Genomic DNA, 20,841 nt, shown 5'->3' with positions numbered 1-20,841 from the left:
CATGTTCCATGACAATCTCTATTTTAGGTATGTGGGCAATGCTCTTTAATAGAAGAAATATTCTTATTATGTTAATGCCAATTGATTAATGTTATTAGCTGTGGATTTGAACTTTTTGATATTTTCCGTTTCTCCGGATGATATTGATATGATGGTTCAAGTATTAGCTAAAGAGTTATTAGTAGAGAAAGCATTATACAAAATTTATTATTCAAGACTAAATAATTATGTATATTGGAACTTTTAATTAACCTACTTTTTGAAAATGGGGATGGCAGAAAATAATGTCTGGATGAAAGTGAGCAAGAGTAGCAGAACTGCAGCAATTAAAGATAGTTTTGTACTTGTAGTAATGGTTCTTATAAAACTAGTAACGGCGTTAAAAATTGAAGTAAAATTTAGATTCTAAAAACAAAGAAAGAACTCCGTAATTTTAGCAAAATAGAATGCATGTTATTATACTTTACTCTAATTTTTTGACATTATATTTTATTTCTATCGACGGCTTGATAAAACAAATATCGTTCATAGAAAATGCTTTTTTTACATAAATGAAAAGCTTATCCTTCTTGTTACTTCTTGATTTAGTTAAAGAATGTAATAAAGATATAGCACAAGGACTTCAAAATTAGCATACAGCACAAGTTTATTTGCAGAAAAAGTACAAGAAATTAGAGGATAGAAGAAAGAGGTAAGTAACCTGATGCTTTGATATCTTCAGGAAATTAAAGAGACAGAGAAGTTGAACTGCGAAGACTTGATGTATGTGAGGTTGTTGATTAATTGCTTTGGGCCTTGAATGTTTTATAAAGTATTCAAGTCAACCTGAAGTAGTCATGCTGAGATCGCAAATATATAAAACATTAACAAACTTGTCAAATACAGCAAGGGTGATGAAAATTAAAGGATTTTAATTGCCTTCGTGTTTTGGCCAATATTACATCACAGAAAGTTTAAAAGTTGCTGATAGTGAATCTTTATTTCTTATAATTTTAAGGGCCATTTTCTAAAATTTATTGTCTCAACTTTCTCAAAAGCAGCACTTTTTTCTTATCTGCTCAAAGTCAGCACTTGTATACAAAGGATAGATTCTTGTTCAGATTTAAAGCTTTTAAAATTTTTTATTTTAAAATTATCAAAATAAAAAAATTTAACATTTATAAAAAATTTAATAACTCTGTTTATCACCAATTTGTATAGTATACATTTAACCTAGATAGTCAAAATTAATATTAAATTTTTTTACAATTTTTATATATTTTTATTTTAATAAATATAAAATCAAAATCAAAATCTCTTTTTGACATTAATTTCTCCCTCTCCGAGCCTAAATCTGATGATGATCGATGCTACCCAATGAAGGCACGATCTTTAATTTTCCATCCCTATAATGGAAAGAGTTTACCCGAACTTGACGATGCCCAATAAACAAAGAACATTTTATATCATAAATAAACTAAAACATAAATGAGCTAAATTACCTTTCTCTTTTGCTAAGTATAATAAATCCCTATATCAACGTAGCACAAATGCATGTGAATCATCATGCCTTTCACAAATTTCATAAATTGCGAAGGTTATTAAACTGGTGAGTTTAAATAAATTCATGATAGGAATGTAAATTTGAATCGCAAACTCGAATCATAAACTCATAAGAGTTTACCTCTAATAATAAATAGCCATTAAAAATTTATTATTAAATAATTACAATAAAAAATATGAATGTATGCTGATTTAAATATATTTAAAATATAAATAAGTGAAATTAAACACATCTAAATTAATAAATTATCATATAAAACATAAAAATTTTAAAACAGGGGTACTTTTTTTTGGTATTTTTGATTTTATTTTTTATTAATATTAATTTTTGCATTTGAGGCTTTTTTTTTTCTTTGAACCAAGTTCTATAACTTTTATAAATTGAATTTTTCATAGTAGATACTTAACTCACTCAACTCAAAAAAAAAAATCAACGAGTTTATCAAGTTTATTAAGCTTACATCTAATTCAAGTTTATGAATTAGTTGACATGATTTTATAAGCAAAAAATATAAAAATGATAAACTTGTGAGTTTAATCGAGTTTGTATCTAATCCAAGTTTATGAATGAGTTGGCATGATTTTATAAGTAGAAACATAAAAACATTAAACTCGTAGAGTCAACTCGAGAGTTTGATAACTATGATTGTGAAGGTTATTAAACTCGTGAATTTAAATAAACTCGTGATAGGAATTTAAACTTGAATTATAAACTTGTAAGAGTTTACCTCTATTAGTGAATAGCTATTAAAAATTTATTATTAAATAATTACAATATAAAATATGAACTTATGTTGATTTAAAATATTTATAATATAAATCATTGAAATTAAACACATCTAAATTAATAAATTAACATACAAAACATAGAGATTTTAAAACAAGGGAACTTATTTTTGGTATTTTTGATTTTATTTTTTATTAATATTAATTTTTGTATTTTAAGTTTTTTTTTCTTTGAACCAATTTCTATAACTTTTATAAATTGAATTTTTTATAGTAGATACTTAACTCGCTCCATTGGAAAAAAATTAATGAGTTTAACAAGCTTACATTTAATTTGAGTTTGTGAATTAATTGACATGATTTTATAAGCTAAAATCATAAAAATGATCAACTTGAAGATAAACTCGTGAGTTTAATCGAGTTTATATATAGTCCAAGTTTATGAGTGAGTTAGTATAATTTTATAAACTAAAATCATTAAACTCATAGAATCAATTCGAGAGTTCGACAATTATGATTGTGATTGTCAATCTCATAAACTAAATTAAATTATTTTTTGCCCTTTGTAAACATGGTTAACCTATTACCTTATGGATTGTGATTATTTTATTTTTATCTTCATTTCTTTAACCCATTCCATTCTCATTCTGTCTGGCAATCAAATCAACGAAGGATTTAACACTATAAAGAGAGTCACGGCTCAAACAGAAACCGTCCAAAGGATTCTTTCTTTCTTTTTGTTTTTTTTTTTTTGAATATGATCTTTATTCTTGTTAACACCTTTATTCTGTTTTTTTAATATGACTTTTATTCTTGTTAACACTTGTATTCTTTTTTTTTAATATGACCTTTATTCTTTGCTAACGCCTTTATTCCTTTTTTTTTTAATATGACCTTTATTCTAGTTAACACCTTTGTTCTTGTTATCCTTCTCTCCTTTTCCTTATATATATTAGAGACACCAACTAAATAGGTGATTAAACACTAATCACTCCTAATATTTCAACAAGTAGGTTAATCAATTGCCATAAGGTATATATTATACATGATCGGTTGAAATATATATTGTTGATCTAGTTTATGCTAGCCTAGACTAAAAACAATGACTTTTGGAGGTAACTTTTAGTGGCGACAACATCTATTTTTGGCTGTGATAATTAGAAGTTGCTGCTAAATGTCGACCTTTGGCGATGACATTGTGTTGTTGCTAAAAGTTGCCTCAAAAAGTAGATTTTTAGTAGCAACTTTAAAATGTTGCTGCCAGAGGTCCCCTTTTAGTGGCAACTTTTAATTGCACCATGAAAAAATCACTTTTGGCAACAACAAAATATTTTCATAAAAAATAATTAAAAAATTAAAAATAATTTATGCAATTAACTATCGCCGCCAAAAGTATTTTCATAATACATAATTAAAAAAATAAAAATAATTTATATAATTACTTTTAGCTATGACAATTTGTCCTCACCAAAGGTATTTTCATAAAAAATAATTAAAATATTAAAATAATTTATGTAGTTACCTTTAACGGCAATAATTTATCATTACCAAAAGTATTTTCATAAAAATTAATTAAAAAATTAAAAATAATTTATGTAATTACTTTTAACAGTGATAAATTGTCACCGCCAAAAATATTTTTATAAAAAAATAATTTATGTCTATAGGACATCTTCTATAAAGTGTCTTTGGTCACTTTCGTTGATGTGAGTGGAACTCAATAGCAGAATCAGCAAAGATCACTTAGAGGGCAACTTTTTTTTTTTTTGGTTTTTCTAACACACATAATATATATGTTAGAACAAACATCAATTTGTTCTCCCCTTTTACTCAGTCCACCGTGTACTTCCCAATTAATCACTTGGATGGTTGTGTGGAGGTATATGTTAACCACATCATTTACCGTTAGCCACATTAGCAATTTTTTATCGGTGTTAGTGGGGAGGGATTAACGGGCTTAACTCTTGAAAGTATAATGGCCCAATTAAAAAGATTAAAAGTATAGGAGCCTCATTAAAAATTAATGTAAACTATAAGAACCTGCAAAGGAGTTTTCCTTTAACAAATAAGAATAAAAAATGAACTAAATTACTCTCTCATATAGTAAGTATAATAAAATATAATACCACATAATACAAATGTGACAATCATCACGTCCTTTATAAACTTTATGAATTATAACTCTCAACCTCATAAATTAAATTATATATCCTTCCCCCCTCATGAATTTGGTTTACTTATCTCCCTTCCACATCTTAATCATTTTATTCCCTTTCTTTCCAGCAACTAAATGGGCCTAAGATTTTTCATTGAAAGAAACAAATGATCGAACATTCCATTTTCTCATACGCCTTTCGATACATTTGCATTTCATCATGTTGGCAAGTTATTCGGCACGGTAATCTCAATTTTTTTAGCCAGAAATAACACTTCTCATCACTAGAAAACAAAATTCCACACAACAAAAGCAAGGGCCCAACAAACAAGCAAAACCCGCCCTAACAAAGACCCAAGACACCAATACAAAGGAAAAAAAAAAAAAAACCAAATGAATGATTCACAAGAAATGTCAAACAAAAAATACAAACCAGAATCAATCAAATCAAAAGCAACAGCAAGAGGAATAACCAATATAACCAAAGAAAAGCTTATAAGGACACCTTGCAGCTTAATATTATAGCAGACAAAATTTAACGCTCTGTGAATCAGGAAAATAGCTGTAGGGGATGATAATCCTAAGATTTGCTCTACATTAGAGCTCAACGCCTTTGACACCAATGCTACTTCTACACTTGAAGCTTTTAGACACTCTCTTGAACGAAGAGACGAAGAACATTTCCGGAATCCCATGCAAACCTTCCGAAAGACATGTAGCAATGCAAAAAGGTAACCAAATCAAATCATTATGCCGTTGTTTGTAATCAGATCATCTTTCCAAAACAGGCACCAGCGTAAAGGTACAACACTAGCCGCTATAATAACCAAACCTTCATCAAACAAATGATTGTGTATCAAACAATCCATTAATCTCATCCCAAATCCATTGAGTCTAGCAGGATATAGCAATTGCCATACCATATACTTTCATCAGACTCAAAATTTATCACCAACCAAATTATCAGCCAAAGTCACACAAAGAGGCTGTAGAAGATCATGCCAGATGGAGGTTTTCAAATTTGAACACAATATCACCTTCACATTTGCCTCATTGTTATTTCAAATTCATGTAACTAGACCTTGTAGTATTTTGAGGTTATGCGTATACGGTAATCTAAATTTAATTATAACATCTTTCAGTTATGTTTATACCGAATTTCATCATAATTTGCATTAGGCCAAATTAGTAACTAATGCATTATAGTTACTCTCAAAAAATTTATTATCCATATCAGCTAGCAGCTGAAAATGGTTCTTCCAACAATAATTTATTTGCAATTATAAAAAAAATTAAATAAGCACTGATAGTAAATATCGACTGTAAAAGGTGCAGTTTTGGACTTGTAGCTCTCAGAATAATTCTAATCTCTTGTGTTGGATCATCTCTCTCTCCATCTCCAACACCACATTGTAGTTTTCATACCAAGATGATTAAAATCTAATAAGCTAATAAAATGGAGAAAGTGTTCAAAAATAGTTATTCTAAATTATAATAATATAATAATAATTTGATTATTAATTATTGTGTGTGTATTGCTTCTAACTAGATCTCCTTTCATCTTTTAAGCCAATATAATATTGCATTCGAAGTGAAGATATTTTCTGTTGTTGCGACTGTGTTGCAATAGATCTTCACAGCTCAGTTTTATTTGTGCGCGCGTACGGGCACAAAAATTTATTTATTTAGTTGTCAACACACATATTAATATAAATATTTTAAAAAAATGTATTATTAAATTTAGTTTTATATTTAATATTCTGTTTTCTTTTAGAGAATAAAAATATTAAAATTTTTAAAGTATAGCTAGAAGGAGAAAATTAATTAAAGGCTCAAATTGTGTGATCTCAAGTTGCCTTTACTTGCCAAATTATCAATATCCAAGTAGTCAAACTAATACTATAATGATGATGTGACTCCAAGTAGTCAAATCATCAATATCCTTAACATATCACACAAGTATGGGCTCCGAATAACATAGTTGACTTTCGCTTCCAAATATTTTATGGCTTTAACATAATCCTCCTATTGTTTCCCCTCATTTCTCTTCAAAAATTTGTTGAGGAACCACAATTTGGCCTCTTCCATTGATTTCAATCTTTCGTCTCGATGGTAGGAGTATAGGCTTCCTCATTCACTTTTCGAAGCCTTGGTGGCACTTTATAAATACAACAATCTGAAAATGTAAGCTTGGAACCCTATAATTTCTAACTTTTTTTTTTCAAGGTGTTTAAGTAATTCTCTTGTTTTGATTCACGAACACTTTCCTTTCTTGGCATTTTCTCGTGACCATTTGGTTCTGAAAAGAAAATAATAAGGATGAAAATAATAATTTTATAAATAAAATATTTCCAGTAAATCAAATTCTTCAAGTAAATAACTGCAATTTATTATTGAATATTGATAATAAAAATATAATGCAAATTACATTTATTGTTTCTTTGTTATTTCACGTAGAATAACCAAATTATTTTATAGACGTGAATATATAAATATAATAATGTCTTGCTTGGTTCAATGGATGGGAGGGAAAAAAGTATTTATTTCTATAGTATAATTATAAAGGCCATGTATTTTATCATGTCTCAACTTGGATTTCGAACTTAATTATCACGATCTTTATTTTCAAAAGAAATAACTTTTTCCTTGTTAGAGAGTTACCAAATGGGTCTCAATCTTTTGCCAAATTCTCAATACAGGTTGTTAAATATTGTGACACAATAATATTTGGTTATATACGTATTTGCCACACATTGTTTATTTAATTTATTTAGTATTAATTCCACAAAATCTTATAACCATTATAATTCAGTATAGAACTGTAGATGTCCATCACACTTAAGATCGAATTAGGTACTAAATTTGATCATATCACATAACCCCCAAATTAAAAGAATTTATTTTGTGTGTCTGTGTGTGTATCCTCCAATTGTACAGTAATTTATTATACTCATTCCTCGTTTAATTTTCTCTTATGCTTCTGGTCTTGTTTAATATTCTTTCTCTCTCTCCCTTATACTTGATATTTGTTATATTTTTATAACAAAACGTTATCAATATAATGGCATGGTCATCACCAAAGTTCAGACTGGTCATTAAACTAGACTTAAGCACTGGTTCGTAGTTCATTGGTAAAACCATGATAGGACCGTGATAGAGTCAATGAACATTAAATTAATATATTTTTAATTTATATATCATAATTAAATAAGAAATACATGTAAATATGTATTTTTCAAAAAAAATATTATAAATGCTTGGTAGTATAATTTATTATTGATCAATACATAATTAATATTAATTATGAATAAATATTTCCATTTAAAAATAAAGAAAGATGTTGATGGAATGATAAAATGTTAGACACTTTTTTGAAGGCATGTTTGAACTAAATTAAAAGGATCAAGTTTAAACAAAATATATAGATAAATAACAAAAAGTATAATGATTAAAAAGATGTGTTTACATTTAAAAAACTTCAAGATATAAGCCAAAAAAAAACCAAAATCAGGAGAAAAGAGAAGAAAAAGATAAAAAAAGAAAAAAAGGAAGAATGCATTACGTTGTGTGTACATAATATTTGTTAGTCCCATAGAACCTGTATCAAAAGAGAATGTCGGCGCCCATACCTTAAAAAGAAGGGGTAGCCGAACGTGGCATTGTAAGAGGCTGAGCTTTGCTTTTGTAAAAATTGCAGCTCAGAGCCCAAATTTTTTAGTATTTTAATTTAGTTTTTAGCTAGTTTTATTTGTTAATTTGGTTTGGTTTTTCAAGGGAACAAGTCTAGCTTTCAACTGGTTTTACCAATTATTGACCGGTTTCCTTATGGCTGGTTCTAAAGTATCGATTGAATTAGACCGAGAGTCAGTTCCCAATTCAATTAGTTGAACCAACGGGTCTGATTTGATTTTTAAAACCTTGATCTTTGCCCTCAAAAAATTTGTTATCCATATTCATTAGCAAATGACAATGGCTTCTTTTAACAATATTTTGTTGACAATTATTAAAAAAAAGCATTAATAGAATAAATATCGATGGTAAAATTAAGATGCACTTTTGGACATTTGAAACTCAGAATAATTTTAATCTATTGCTGCTGGATCCCTTTTTTCTGCATCTCCAGCACCACATTCTAGTTTTTATACCAAATTTATTAAAATCTAATAAGCTAATAAAGTGGAGAAAGTGTTTCAAAATCATTATTCTGAGTTATAATAATCTAATGATGTGATTATTAATTAACGTGTGTATTGCTTCTAAGTTCTTACTGGATCTTCTGTGTCATCTTTTAAGCCAATTTTGCATTCAGAGTGAAGATTCTCTATTGTTGCTCCTTTGTTGCTGTAAATCTTGACACCTCAGTTTTATTTGTGTGCGCATACTGCACCAAAAAAATATTTCTTTATTTGTGAACACACTTAAATTTAGTTTTATTTCATATTCTGTTTCTTGTTAGAGAATAAAAAATATTAAAATGTTAGAAGTATTGGTAAAAGGAGAAAATTAATTAAAAACTCAAACTGTATGTAATCTCAAATCATTTTTTACTTGCTAAATTATCAATATCCAAGTTGTCAAATTAATTATGTGACTCCAAGTGTTAAAATAATATGATGATATTGTTGGTTATTCTGGGATGATTTGGTTCTGTCCAATCCCATTTAATAAATGTGTGTTAGGAATGGGGAGCAACCATCCAAAAATGGGGGGAGAGGAGAGACAGGCAATAACAACAAAAAGACGCCACATCTTAACTCAAAACCTCAATACTTAAGTTTATAGGTCTTTCCTCTTTATTACATATTAGTTATTAAGCACAACTTTATCCAATGTGGGACTTCTCACATTATCTTATATCCACTCATACTTGGACAGCCTAACAATCTCCTGCTCAAGTATAAGTCTACAAGCTCCCTATATCAAAGACACCCCAAATACCAAGTCCCTAATTTTTTAAGGCCAGCCTATTTTTTTAGGAGTGCACACAGGTCATTATTGAAACAAGGCACTTTTTGGGCTTCAAACGTGTGAGCAATAACAGGCTCACAAGTCTTGGGTAAAACCTAACTCTAATACCACTTATTAGAAATGGGGAGCGACCATCTAGAAATGGGGGGAGAGGAGAGACGAGCAAGAACAACAAAAGGATGCTACATCTTAACTCAAAACCTCAATGCTCAAGTTTATGGGTCCTTCCTCTTTATTATATATTAGTTATTAAGCCCAACTTTATCTAATGTGGGACTTTCCACATTATCTTATATCCACTCACACTTAGACAACCTAATAATGGGATACTAACTAAACAAATATGTTAAATATATGTTGTCTTGCATGAGTTGAAGACGATAGATATCATGCTTGTCTTCAAAGTATATAATGAAGAAACATCTCTTTAAATGAAGAAACATGCCATTTTATAAATATGCATTGGGAGTTAATTAACATGTTTTCAAACAAGAACAAGAGGGGATACATGAAATTCAACAATACACACCATTAATTAAGAATTACAACTTGAAACTGATCTACCCAAACTGAGAAAGAAAAAGTAAAAAAAGAAAAGAAATTACTTTCCTCACACAATCAACTAAAACTGGTGTTATATATATAAAAAAAAGAAAGTAGTCCCCAAATTTATTTAGGACTTGAGAATTACTTTTTAAGTGCAGAGAATACTGTCCGGATGAAAGCGAGGGAAAGGAGCAGAATTGCACCAAAGAAAGATGCTATCTTCCATGCCTGAAGATTGCCATGTACTTGTGATAAGGTTTTTCATAAAACTTGTTCAAGTTCTCATATAGAGAGATATAATATCTGCTGATAGTTACTTCAATCAACTCCTTGTCCAGATTGTTGACCATGGAAGCCACTGCTTTACTATCACCCATGAAGTTATGTATGATTCCCTTTTCAACAAGCATTTCAACATCTTTTCCAGTGTCAATGAGATTATTCAAGAAGCATGCCTAATTAGTCATGTAGCATTCACGAGGAAGATGACATTGCTCAAATGCAACCATATTTCTTATCACTGTCTCAGTTGAATCGAAGACCCTAATCACTGGTATTTTGAACACTCTCTTTAAATATTGCACCTCAACTACGCTTTTGTCTTCATTGGCTTGAAATACAATTCCTACTTCATATAGTTTGGTTGCACTATATATGAGCTTCTTTCCTCCACTACGTTCTCTTATTGGTGGCGTATCACTTGGTGAGTAAAACGTCCTTAGCATATCACACAAGTGATGCACTTGTACTGTACCATTTTGTGGCTTACGTAGGTGGCCTTGCTGAAAATCTCTAAAATCAAAGTTTTCACCGAGTTTTGAACTCGGAAATATACCGGTCATGAACAAATCAGCAACATAGCAGAAAGCAACCTCAACAAATGAATAAATGTAAGGGATTATATTTTAACTTCTGTAATTAAGAATATTATTTTGTAGAACTTATATGTAGCATTGCATTTATTTGGTGAACTGGCCCGTCGAGAATCTGAACATAAAAAATTGAGATCCACACAAGGTAGTGATCACAAAACTCTTTCAAGTTATGATCACTTTCAAGTAATTTTATATGACGGTGGACTCATTATTTGATTTTTAAATTTTGTCAGCAAAATCAATCCACGTACCATAGGTATACTCATTGTCTTGAAAGTAACGGTCAACAAATTCCATGAGTTTCAAGATTTCCCTTCAGTAAACTTAAATTAAATTATCTAAGTCACTTGCATACGTACATTAAACTAAATACCTGAGCTTTCTCTGATCCCAGACCTTTTTTTTTATATATAAGAAAATCTAATCACTCCCTTCAGACCTCTTTTTTTAAAGAATGAAAACAAGTCTTTTTTTTTCCTAAATATAAGGAGCAATTACCCATTATCCATTGCATTTATAGAAAATATTCTTCTTTAACCTTATGAAACAATTCATAAGGGCATTTTGGGAAAAAAAATTCCTTACCTATATATGAATCTTGTGACAACTTGGTTCTAAAAAGAAAATAGAAAAGGTTAAAATCATAATTTTATGAAAGAGACATTTCCACAAAATCGTATCCTTCAAATAAATAACCTATATTTATTATTGATTAATTATAATAAAAATAGGATTAAAGGGCAAAAATACTTATTAACTTTTTTCTAGAAGTACCAATTATCCTTAAATGAATAAAGGTGTAGGAATAAGTGTAGGGAAACATGAAATTGTTTTAATGAATACAACAAACCCCATCATGTTAAAATTTCAGGACGTCACTTAACATTGACCACTACAAAAAAGAAAGCAAACATAAAGTATAAAAGTATTTATAAACTTTTTCTCTAACAGCTTCTAACATCCTTAAGTCAACAATAGTGTATGGGTAATTATTAACTTCATAAAAATGGCTATATAGCCAACTTTGGCCTAGTACCTCAAGCTTTCAAGCTTGTTTTATAATACTTAAATTGTTAAATATTATTTTATTTTATCCTTTCTAGTCAATTTTAATTTTTATCTTAAAAAATTAATCTTCAATTTTTATCTAATTTTAATTTTATTTTATTAATAATAAAAAAGAATTTGATTATCTTGGCTAAGCTTATTTGGGTTCAGGCTAAAAAATATTTTCTATATTCCCAAGCTTGGCCCTAAAATTTTTCGAGCTTATTTAGGCGAGCTCGTTAGACTTAATTCAAACTATTGATTATAATTAACCTTCTCCAATTTATTAATAAGGCAACACCCCTTTCATCCATAAATCCCCCTCCCAAAAGAAAAAAAATAGTAAACTCGTTAAGGATAAGCATTTAGTCCTTTCTTCAATTTTCCTTTGAAAAACATTGTTAGTAAGCAACAATTCTTCTAAGTCGATGTTATTAACTTGTTTCTTAATATGACTGTTGTTACCCGAAATAAATCAACATAATTATTTTCATAAAAGATTACATACTCACCAGGAAAAAAACAAAAAGATAACACAAATTTCCAAATCAATATAAATATAAAACTCATAAGGAGCTTGTGAACTCACACTTGGAGATTGTTAGGATGTCCATATATAAGTGGCTAATTAAAACAATAAGAGAAGCCCATATCAAATAAAATTGAGTTTAATACGTAATGTATAATAAAGAAAAACGATCCATAAACTTAAGTTTTGAGATTTTGAGTTACAATAATATGCAATATCCTTTCCATTACTCTTGCCCATTTCTTGAGTAGTTATTTAGATAGAATAATTCTTAAATTATCTCTAATGCATAGAAACTAATTATCTTATGGGCTTAATCAAATATGTAAACTACAAGAAATAAAAAGAGAGAGAGAGAGAGAGATGATGAAAGAAAGAAAGAACATGATCCGTGGAAATTAAATAAAAAGAATAAATCCAGACTGTACTAAAATATCATAATTGAGAAGAAAACTAAAAGAGCACTATAAATTCTTAACGAAATTAAAAAGAAGAATATTAAAAATTCACAAACTGCATTGAATCCAAAAATAGCTTGGTTTTCTTGGTATAATTATAAAGAGACATAACTAATTAACCTAATGGTTTGGTTCATGGAAATAAAAGAGAAGAGAAGATAGCAGCGATGACAGACAACTCAACTTGTAAAACTCGTGGACGAAGTGCTTTACACTTATCCTTTATATGCATATTATATAAATATGAATCAAGTCTTCGCTATGCAGTTGTAATTTTTATTGACCTTCATTTATTTTAAGGAAAATTACATAGAGGTCCTGTAATGTAGACTTATTGACATTAAGTCCCATAAAATGTAGAAACCACAATCAAGTTCCCTGAGGCTGAGTGTAATTTGGAATTAGGATCGGTGCAAAGACAATACTGCCCTTACAGTCAGTAACACATGATCATTATAATTATTAGATATGTAAAATTACAGTTATAAAATATTGAAGAGATATTTGTAAATTATCGATGAGGTAATTGTAAAGAATTAGTGTTAAATTTTGTTAGTAACATATGATCAATTTAACTATTAGATATTTGAAGTTATAGTTGCCAAAGGTTGAAATTGTGGTTGAAGTGATAATTGTAAATTATTAATGAGGTAGTTGTATATAATTATTATTAAACTTATAACACATGATTAGTTTAATTATTGGATATGTAAAGTATATAAATGACTTGACATATATATATATATAGCTAAATGAGAACTAATTAACCCTTCAATGAATTTGATCTTTGTCAGTTTAGTCCCTTACGATGTGCTTTATTCTCCTATTTTTTAAAATTTCCAAATCTAATTTTTTCTACTTAAATAATTATACTTCTTTTTTATCAAGTTACATAGCTGAACCATCAATATCCTGCTATCCAAGTTAGTAAATTTTAATTGTGTAACCTATTTTTTAAACAATAAGGACTAAAGAGATAATTGAAGTAGACTTAAGAAACTAAATTAATAAAAATTAAATTAAAGAGACCAAATTAATAATTAAAACAAAATTAAGGGACTAAAAATTACATTATCCCTTGATTTTGAATTCCAAATTTTCTTGATGTTGATAACTCAAGGGTTAATAGAAGGAAAAAGTAAACCAGAGGATCAAAGCAATTGTTTAATGCCACGTTTGGTTGAAATGATTCAGGAAAAGAATAGAGTGAAGAATAGCCATTCTTGCGATAGAGGGTAGCTAATAGGAATACAAGGAGATTCCGAGAATGATACTTCAATTATTAAAATTCAAAAATTAATTAAAGAACATTATATATCCATGATTCTCAGGCAAGTATATGTGCATGAGTGAGTGCCTGTGAGCCTATTCTTTTTCCTTTTCTTTTGTTTTCTCGTTTTTCTTTCTTCTTTCCTCTTTCTCTTTTTCTACAAAGAAGCTTGATTATATGCCAAATTCTCAATACAGATTGTTAAATATTGTGCCATACACATTGTTTATTTAATTTGTTTAGTATTAATTCTAAAAATGTTATTATCATCCCTACTACAAAAATTTGGATATAAAATGTCTAAAAATATGACGACTATAAAAAAATTCATCATATAATAATGAAGCAAGTGATGGCTAGTAAATAAATGATGGGTGTTTAAAACACCCGTCATATATATATATATATATTACCATATATGATGGGTTTTTAAATACCTGTCATATAATTCAGTATAGAACTGTAGATATCCAAAACACTTAAGATCGAATGAGATTTTAACATTCCATACCATAATTAATGATATTATATCCCTTATATAACCCCAGAATTAAAAGAATTTATTTTATGTGTGTGTGTATATGTCCTCCAATTGTACAGTATTTTATTATATTCATTCCTTATTTAATTTTCCCTCATACTTCTGGTCATGTTTAATATCTTTTCTCTCTCCCTTATACTTGATATTTCTTATAATTTTATAACAAAACATTACTAATATAATGGCATGATCATCACCATGGTTTTAAAATCTAGATGGGTTATTAAACTGGACTAGACACTGATTCATGGTTCGATAGTTGAACCAATTAACATTAAATTAATATATTTTAAACTTTTGTATCATAATTAAATAAGAAATACAAGTAAATATGTATTTTTTTAAAAATATTATAAATGCTTGGTAGTAGAATTTATTTTTGATGAATACATAATTAATATTAATAATGCTTTCAATTTAAAAATCAAGAAAAATGTTGATAAAATGATAAAATGTTAGACACTATTTTGAAGGCATGTTTAAAACTAAATTAAGAGGATCAAGTTTAAACAAAAAAATATAGATAAATAATAAAAAGCACAATGGTTAAAAGGATGGTGTTTAAATTTTAAAAAACTTCAAGATATAAGCAAAAAAAAAAACAAAATCAGAAGAAAAAAAGAAAAAAAAACGAAGAATGCATTACGTTGAGTGTGCATAATAATAATATTTGTTAGAGTCCCACGTTACTTGTATCAAAAGAGAATGCTGGCGCGCATGCTATAAAAAGAAGGGGTGGATGTCACGCCCTAAAAATTAGACGTGACAGGCACAGGATATATACATAAACATATATCCCTTAAGTCTTGATTAAGAAAATTTTAATATAATATTTTAATTCATTTAAAATAGGATAGAAAATATTGTAACAATTTTTTTATAAAATATTCTTAAACTTTTTGTAAAAATTTTTAAGAGAACCTTCCCGAAAACATAGAACCTAAAAAAAATATTTCATCACAATTTATGACATCAACTCAGCAAAAGAGAACTCCTCTCCTCCACAACAATCAAATAGCACAATATAGAATCAGGACTCTAACTATAATCTATGTGGAGCACCTAAAACATTATTTGTAAAAATACAATATATGAATTATAAATTTACATCAAAATAGAAATTAACCAAAATGGTGTCTCAACTTCAGTCCAGAAGCAAAATGTCTTTAAGGATCTAATGGAGGTACACAGTCCGCTACGTTATCTGAGACCAAAAATATTTTTTCAGTGAATAACGTCCCAATAATAAATCATTGAACAAAAAAAATTAAATAATTATGTAAGTTAAAGAGACAACAATCTTTATAGAATTTAATAAATTTCAAAATAAAAGGATTCTATAAAATTTTAAATAAAATCTCAAACCATTAAAATCTCATAATAAATAATATTATCATTTGATTGCAAGGAAGCAAATAACAAAATCAATAATTATAAATAATTTACTATTTAAAATCAATGGGATGTAAAGTTACCAAATAATCAAATTCATATAATAGGGACTTATCAGAACAATTAACAAACGTGGACACACAGTCCACGAGGGTATGTAATCAAACGCAGCCGAAGCTACGAAACAAACGTGAGTACGATGCTCACGAATAACCATCCCTCCGTTCCACGTGCGTTGGCCATCGCACGGGGCTAGCACCTCCTATACACACCCTGCTAGTTAGGTGTACCATGGCGCGCCAAGGGCTAACGGAACTGCCGTTAGCAACCAGTGTTCTATATAAAGTCCCTTTTTAAAACCATTTTCGAGCATGCGAGAAAATCATCACTTTCAATATACAGTTCTCATTCTTAAAATTAAACTCGCATGAATACTTTTAAACATTAAAACTTTCCAGAATCAAATTTTATATCTGATGCTCATGCTTGCATTTATTGAACAAAGAAAAATTTTCAACGTCGAACTCGCATGAATCATTCTCTGTATCAATCCAATATTTGATAAAATAAAAATCTCATAATCAAAGTTCAAACTTGACTTGATTGATCAAATAACATTTCAAATTTTGTAAAGCTAATTTCTCAAAATAAAGAAATGTTAATCAACAAATATCCAATAACCGCATTAATGCTATTAAAATGATTTTCAAAAAAAAAACATAGTATTTTAGTAAAGGAAATTTTGATTGAAAAAAAAATCAGTTGGGACGCTATTCACTTACCTGTAGCATCCTCAAGGCTCCAATCTCATTTCTTATGACTCTATTTGAGCTTCCCTCCTTCCAAACATCTTGTAATATATAATAATATTTTAACAGACTTTATTTTTTAAAAAAAAAAACTAACAAGACCCCATTTTGAGAGAACCTACTCAACTAAAATTAAAAATAAAAATTTTGAATTTTTAAGAACACAATTCATTCATAAATTTTTTTTTTCAAGCTTTTTACCAAACATTTAATGTACAACATTCCAAACCATTCAATAAAACACAAAACCTTTAATTCTACTACCCAACCATTTCCAAACATTCAAATATAACTTCCAAAATGATAATGTACTTTATAACCTTTCAATTTTATAACTCAACAATTCAAAACTCAAATAAGACCTCAATAACTTCTTAAATAAACTCCTTTGTAATGCTCAAATTAAAACTCTACTAAATAACATTTAAATCAATCATCCTTTTTGTCTCAATCATTAGAACTTGAGAAAATACACAGTCAAGCAAAAACTCTACAAACAGGCATTTAATCAAACAATTTATGAATATCAATATTTAAGCTCATATTAATCTCTTCTTCCTCAATATCACTTCCTTAAAATTTTGGATAGCAATGTTACAATGAATTTCAATTAAAATTCAAACCCACTCCATCATCTCCTACTCTTATACGACCACAAAGTTCATCTTTAATCAAGCTTTTCCTTCACACACATATATACAACCAGTCACGTTCAGCAGCAGCAGCAGAGGAGAAAATTTTTGCAACTCAATTCATCAACTCACACACCCGCTCGCACGAAAATAAATATGGAGAAAACTTGAAGTTCTTGTACCAGAAATTTCCAAACAAAGACAGTGAAAGGGAGAAGAAATCGCACCTTAAGCTGAACAGGGGAGGGAAAATCTGATGCATCATGTGAAAAAGAAGAACAGAGCCAGCAAAATCAAACCAAGAATAAAAAGAAGCATCAGTAGCAGCTCCGTCCAGTTTTTTCGGCTTCCATGAATCAGCTCCCACCCACCAGCAATGACGCAGCCGCGAGTGAAGGAGGCAGATCATCGAACGAGGAAGATGACTAGGCGACGACAAGCACGCTATTATCACTAGCTAAAGGATAAGACCACGGAGAGGAAGATGATAGGAAGGATATTTCGGATCTGAAGTTCGAAGCTACTGGAATCAAGAAAAAAAATTTCCAACTCTCTTCCTCTGGTCCAGAACGCGTGTGCACCGCCGAAAAAGAGAAGAAAAGAAGAGGAAAGAAAATGGGGAAGACTTGACTGGAGGCAAAACGACGAGAACTCGCCGGAAAAATCGAAGAGGAACAGAGGGAGCTGGCACCGGTGTAGCTTGAGTCGAAGGATCTCGAAACTTTTTTTTCATCCTTCTGTGCGTCTGACCGAGAGGGGAGGGGAATAAAAGTCTGACTATTAGAAAATTGTAAAAATTACAAGACAGGGCACAGCTTTTTCTTTTAATAACATAAGAGAAATGGGCACTTCTTGTAATTTTTTTCCAAAATTTTAAACTAATAAAATTTAACCTATTGATCAAAAGAATTCAACCTCTTAACCTTCAAATAAACTATTAGCATAAGTTTCATTAAATCATCACTTTTCATTTGTCATAAAATTAATTTAAATAAAATATAAATTGAGAGAATATATATATATATGTATATTGAAATTTTTGGGTCATTACAGTGGAGCACGCTAAAAATGGCATTGTAATAAGCTGAGCTTTGCTTTTGTAAAAATTGCAGATCATGGCCCAGAAATTTTTAGTAATTTAATTTAATTTTCAGCTAGTTTTATATTTTAGTCCAAGTTTTTGTTTAATTTGATTTGGTTTTTCAAGGAAACTGGTCTGGTTGTTAACCAATGTTACCAACTATTGACCACTTCTTCATGGCTGGTTTTAAAGTGTCAATTGAACTGGACTGAGAGTCAAATTATGGTTCAATTGGTTGAAATGCTTGGTCCTATTTGATTTTTAAAACCTTGATCATCACTCTCAAAAAAATTTATTATCCATATTCATTAGCAGCTGATAATGGTTTCTTTTAACAATATTTTATTGACAATTATAAAAAAAAAAAAGCATTGATAGAAGAAATATTGTCGGTAAAATAAAGATGCAGTTTTAGACATTTGAAACTCAAAATAATTCTAATCTATTGTTGCTGGATCCTCTTTCTCTGCATGAAAATAAACTCAGTTTTAGCTTTGCAATAAATGTTGACACCTCAGTTTTATTTGTGTGCGCGTACGTGAATAAAAATATATTTTTTTATTTGTGAACGCACATATTAATATGTATCTTTTAAAAACTATATTGTTAAATTTAGTTTTATTTGCTTTCTTTTAGAGAATAAAAAATATTAAAATGTTAAAAGTATAGCTAAACGGAGAAAATTAATTACAAACTCAAACGGTAAGTAATCTCAAATTATTTTTTACTCGCTAAATTATCAATATCCAAGTTGTCAAATTAATTATGTGACTCCAAGTGTTAAAGTGATACGATGATATTGTTGGATTTAATGGTGGATTAGGGATATTAATTAAACAAATATATATGTTGTCAAGCATGAGTTGAAGACAATAGATATCATGCTCATCTTCAAAGTATATAATAATGAAACATCTCTTTAAATAAAGAAACATGCCATTTTATAAATATGCATTGGGAGTTAATATGTTTTCAAACATGAACAAGAGGAGATGCATGAAATTCAGCCATACACATCATTAATTAGCAATTACAACTTGAAACTGATCTACCTAGACTGAGAAAGAAAAAGTAAAACAAAGAAAAGAAACTACTTTCCTCACACAATCAACTAAAAACCAGCGTTTTATGTATTTTTTAAAAAAAATATTATAAATGCTTGATAGTATAATTTATTGTTAATAAATACATAATTAATATTAATTATGAATAAAGCTTTTCATTTAAAAATCAAGAAAGATGTTGATAGAATGATAAAATGTTAGACACTTTTTGAAGGTATGTTTAAGCTAAATTAAAATGATCAAGTTTAGACAAAAAAAAATAGATAAATAACAAAAATTACAATGATTAAAAAGATGTGTTTAAATTTTAAAAACTTCAAGATATAAGGGGGGGGAATCTTAACCAAAATCAGAAGAAAAAAAGAAAAAAAAAAAAGGAAGAATACATTACCTTGTGTGCAGTGACAGAACTAGGTGTATCAGGGGCCTTCTTTTTCCCATATATTTATATGGGTCTTAAAATATTTAGCCCTATCAAAAACATGAACCCCCTCCCTCCTCCAGAAAAGATAAAAAAAGCTTAATATATCTAGATACAATATATATATATATATATATATATATAACACTATGTAATACTATCTCTTATTTTATTTATAGGACAGAAAGAATGATTTCTTGTCTTCTTTATAAGTCATGCCATTAAATTTTAGAAAAACATTACTTTGGATCCCTGCATTTTGCTATAGGTTCTTACACTTTTTTCAGTGTTTTAGGTCCATACATTTTTATTTTTCAGTGTTTTAGATCCCTTTATGAACAAAGTGTGAGGACTTTAAAGGAACCTAAAATATAAAAAAATAAAAGTGTAGAGACCTATAATATCAAAAGAAAAGTGTAGGGACCTATAGCATTGAATAATATTTTAAAAGTTATAAATTATTTTTAAGAAATTAAGTATAAAGAATATAATAAAATTAAATTAACAATATATATATATATATATGTATGTATGTATGTAAGTATAATTTTTTTTGGGGAAAAAATTGACCCCCCTCTACTTCCAAGGCTAGTTCCGCCCCTGCTTGTGTGTACATAATATTTGTTGGAGAGTCCCACATAATATTTGATAGATCAAAAGAGAATGCAGGCGCGCATAACTCCAGAAAAAAAAGGGGTGGAGCACGTATGGTATTTTAAGAGGCCAAACTTTTCTTCCGTGAACATTGCAGCTCATGGCCCAAGATTTTTAGCATTTTAATTTAA

General features: G+C 28.9%; 1 long non-coding RNA gene across 1 annotated transcript; it reads right to left on the bottom strand.

Moving 5' to 3' along the window:
* Nucleotides 1-15,682: 15,682 nt before the first annotated feature.
* Nucleotides 15,683-18,442, bottom strand: LOC129291483 (uncharacterized). Its single transcript, XR_008588688.1, has 2 exons — nt 17,718-18,442; nt 15,683-15,861 (listed from the first exon to the last, which is right to left on the bottom strand). It is a non-coding gene; the product is annotated as an uncharacterized LOC129291483 (long non-coding RNA).
* Nucleotides 18,443-20,841: the final 2,399 nt, after the last annotated feature.

Source organism: Prosopis cineraria, unplaced genomic scaffold (assembly GCF_029017545.1).
Source record: "Prosopis cineraria cultivar Desert tree isolate PC_DT_omini unplaced genomic scaffold, ASM2901754v1 PC13, whole genome shotgun sequence".
Classification (NCBI taxonomy): Eukaryota; Viridiplantae; Streptophyta; class Magnoliopsida; order Fabales; family Fabaceae; genus Prosopis; species Prosopis cineraria.
This window is presented reverse-complemented; position numbering and strand designations above follow the sequence as displayed.